Below are 4,657 nucleotides of genomic sequence, written 5' to 3' on the forward strand. Positions count from 1 at the left end.
AAAAAATTCTGAAAAAAATCTCAGAACTTTATGAGAAAAAAATAAATGATTTTTGTCTCTTGCAGTTTTTCTGTAAAGTTGATAATATTTGAGTAAAAAATTATTCAAAATCAATATTTGGCAATTTTTAGTAATTAATATCTTGTTAACTATTGCAAAAATTGCAAAATGGTAGAGGACTTTTCGACTCACTTTAGTCCGCTCTATCTACACAAAAGCGATTGGCAAAAACTTTCGGGACACCCTGTATATACGATTAGTTAATACAATATGAATAAAAAATCCAAGAATTTTAATTCGTTCTCTTGTTTTTATACATAATTTTAAAATATATTTAAAAGCAATGTTTAAATAAGATAGATTTTTTATATCTACATATGTTTTAATAGGCAATATAAAAAATTGACTTTGATGTAAGTCATTGTAAGTAATGTAAGTAATACCAATCGAATGTATGCCCTTCTTTTCCTGTGTTGCTTCGATATGTGTTGGATAACTTATATATTTTTTGATTAGAATAATTGAGTATGTGAACGAATCTATCGGGAATATCGATACTCCGAACTGGCCTATCTATCTTTCGAATAGAGAATACCTTAGGGAAATACGTCCAGTATTCGGAACGTGCCGGGCTATTCGCAGATCGTTTCCACTTTCGCGTTTACGCGTGCACAGTGTTACTTTAGGTATGTATACGGAAATATCAATAATTTTGTTAAAACTGTTGCGTTGTGATGTAAATAAACTAAAACAAAGGACAAAAAATAATTTCCCCAGAAAGTTGGGAGGTCCCAGGTTAAACTCCTGTATAACTGAGGTAATATTTTTCACAGTAAGTTCTTTACAGATTTTTCTAATTTAACCCTTGAACGCCACACATGGGTCTTTCGTGTCCACACACACTCACACACACATGCATTAAAAACAATCATTTTTATACTTTAATAAAATCAAAAACTGCTTTTTTCTTCAAAAATCAAAGTTACAATTTTTATATCAAAACTGAATTATTTTCTTTTTCTGCAGAAAGTAATTTTCATAATTTTTCTAAACATTTTGTTCAATATTTGCATACTAAAATAATTTAGTAGAGATCTTAAAGAATATGTGTGAATTTTTACAGAATTTTTCGAGCACTTTAAGTCTTAAAATCGAGTCGGACACGAATGATCTATATGTAGCGTTTAAAGATAAATAAGTGTGATGTTCGAGGGTTAATTTAATCTGTGAGGGGCGGGATTATTAGTCATTATTTCAGATTGATTGTGTTGAAAATTATCGACGCGTAGTCTTATCTCTAAAATAAATTTATTTAATAAATACATATGATGTAATACGCTACTCAACAAAATTAAAAAGGATTGTTCCATCCTACAAAAATAAACAAATTTCAAGATAAAATAACTTCGTAAAAAATCATCATATCGAGATGTTTAAAAAAGTATTTTACAGCTTGAAATCTCTATTGTAAAAAATGTTGAGATCTGATGCGTCTTTATTTATGTTTGTGTAACTTTACAAAATATTAGTAAGACCGATTTTTTAAATACCGATCTGAAAATTAAAGATTTCAAGCTGCAAAATATTTTTTTAAACATCTCGATACGATAATTTTTCACGAAGTTATTTTATCTTAAAATTTGCCTATTTTTGTAGAGTGGAACAGGTGATCTTTTAATTTTGTTGAGTATTTAGTGTATTTGAAACATCAAACTTTGATCGTAATTGGCTGTTTTGTATTAGTTTGATTTATTCATATAAACAGTGTTATTTCTAAAATCTTGGTAAAAAAAAAAAAATAAATTCATTATTTGATTCGTCGATAATTTGATGTAATTGTCATGCTTATTAAATTTAAAATGAATAGCATTTATTATGCCGTTGTAAAATTGTTCTCGTGCGATAATGAGTAATTAATGGGTAAAAAATATTTTACAAATATGCAATAAATTCCTAGTATGAGCTTTATAGAGTAAATTTGCGATCGGGGCAAAGTGCATTTTCGCGTACTTCAAAACTACTATTTTGTATGCAATACACTATGTCACACGGTGCAATGCGTCGGTATATGAAAGTAACGTGTCCATTGAGACTTAATAAAAGAGGATTTTTTCAAACGCGATCGAAAAACGAAAGAAATTAACGACGACCAGCCTGACTGCCGCGATTAGAACTAAATCCAACTACCGAAGTAGAACACAAAATTATGATAAGATCAATATGAAGTCATCAATTAGAAGTCATTTTAGAAAAAAATCAATGATATTATTCGATACAATTTTGAAAATGATTTTATGATGAATTCATATGACAATGATTTTTAAGTGATTTTTAAAATTAATTGATAAGTTCTTGATATTATTATACCTTTTTAAAGTAATTTTTTTAATTAAAAAATTACTTAATGAATTCTCGATATAATTATAGTTTTTTGAAGTAATTTTTTTAACTAAAAAATCACTTAAAAAATTACTATCATGTCAAGTTTCTTCACAAAATCAGTGTCAAAAGTGCATGGATTAACATCAGTATGATTTTTCTAAAATGACTTCTACTTGATATCATTCTGATCTTATTATGATTTTCTATTCTATCAGGATATGAATAGTTTTCGCTCTCTTGCGAAACGAGTATTGTTTTTCGGTGTAACGCATTCGGACAACTTAGTGTTCGATCACAAGCACGATTTCTGTACAGTTGGCTATCACATCATTGACACATGAATTATTGATATCGCTGATCTATATAATGTTTCATCTGTATATGTCTCTCACGCGGCGAAAACCCATTGGCTCTGCCAACTGTTTCGAATTCTATCGAATTTTCGCGAGTAAGCCACGATCAGATTGCGTGGCGGGGAAAAGTGGGACGTGTTATCCGTATGTCGTGCAAAGGCATCGTATACAATCACCCGGGCCCTCGAGGAATTCTACTGCTGGTGCCGCGAAACAAGAACTTCACGCATACCGTTTACTTTGGGGAATCCGTGTGGATACCAGCTACCGGAAATACCTCACACATACCCTATCAAACCGGCGTATTGCAGGACGTTACATATCTGACAATGAGGTCGTCTTGCACAGTTCGCTGTAACCGACGTTTTCATTAATTCGAAACATCCTACCTTGGTTCAAAGTTTGGTCACGGCAAGAAGTTCGATATTTTTCCTCAAAATCGTACAAGTGAGAAAAGATATGTTTTATCTCGCTCTGGAGTAGTGCGAGAGAGAAAAAGATATGTGCTAGCTTTTTCTGACTAACGCGATTTGACGAAAAATATCAAATCAATTATAGATTGCTATCTCGGGGTTAGACTAATTAGAGAAGCTGATATTTATGAAATTGATTCTTATTTCAAAATGTCGGTAATATTTTAAGATACTAACGATTCTGTGGCTGATATCCATAGTCAATTCTTATATTTAAGACTGTTAGCAAGTTCCTGGTAGTAAGTTGACATCAAAATGACGTCTTTTGACGTCAAAATGACGTAGCTTGCTATCAGGGGTCTTAAGATCTCATGAACCAATCAGAAAGTCGCATTAGCATCTTAAGACATTACTTATCAGGACCTTAAAATAAGAACGGATTATGAATACCGGCCCATGTCGCGCTGACAATCAGTTCGTCTTCCGCGAATTTTATATCGGGATCCAATTTAATTAAATCGCAGTGTAATTTTGATATACTAATGATATACGATTTTTATTACGACAGTTTTTATAAATTAGACCTCTGGTACAAAGATGTTGACATATCTTTCGCGTTATAACAAGATATACGAATACACATTCACATATTTAGTTAGATAAAAGGATTGATACATTCGATAACACGAAGAGAATATCGAGCGGAACTATTTCGAACTATTTGAGATATCGGAAAACGTTTTCAGATCTTCTTTACGGATATCCTTTTTATATCTACTTTTTTTTATTCTAATCATTGACAAATCTTTCTATTCGCTTGTAATGTGTTTTATTTTTGGTAATTATGAGAACTTTCTCACGTTCTCATTAAACATAATAATTTTAAACGATGATCAACTATATTAATAGTTTTCCAAGCTGTTTACGAAAGAAAGTGATAAAAGAAAGAAGGAATAGAGGGTATTTTTTCATTGCGTATTCGACTCTCGACGCGGTTAAAAGCGTGGTAGCTCGCTTATTCCATTTTTACATCTAATCTGATATTCATATTGCATAAATAAACCTCGGAATGAAGCAGCCGCATTTAGCGTTCGAAATACGGTCAAGAAATGGCGCGAACATATCCGTTCGTATCGAATGCACGGTGATTCTGATATAGAATATCGTCAGTGAAAATACAAAATATGCCTAATAAAGCGATCGAATATTGTATTATTAAATGATATTTTATCAAATAATTCTAATGAATATCCGGCGCAAATAATTTTGGACAAGTGGTGTCATTATACTCGGTGATACGAACGCGACGTATATACAAATGTACAGTCAGCAACTAAAAGGTTGCAACACTTTCTTTTTGATGATTTTCAGAATAGTCTGTTCACCGAGCGATTGGTTCTTATTTATGAATTTATAAGTAAGAACCAATCGCTCGGTGAGGCTTCAGTTCAAAACACATTTGAAAAAATTGTTGCAACTTTTTAATTGTTGACTGTATATACATGATGA

Source organism: Trachymyrmex cornetzi, unplaced genomic scaffold, assembly GCF_001594075.2.
Source record: "Trachymyrmex cornetzi isolate Tcor2-1 unplaced genomic scaffold, Tcor1.1 scaffold321, whole genome shotgun sequence".
Lineage (NCBI taxonomy): Eukaryota > Metazoa > Arthropoda > Insecta > Hymenoptera > Formicidae > Trachymyrmex > Trachymyrmex cornetzi.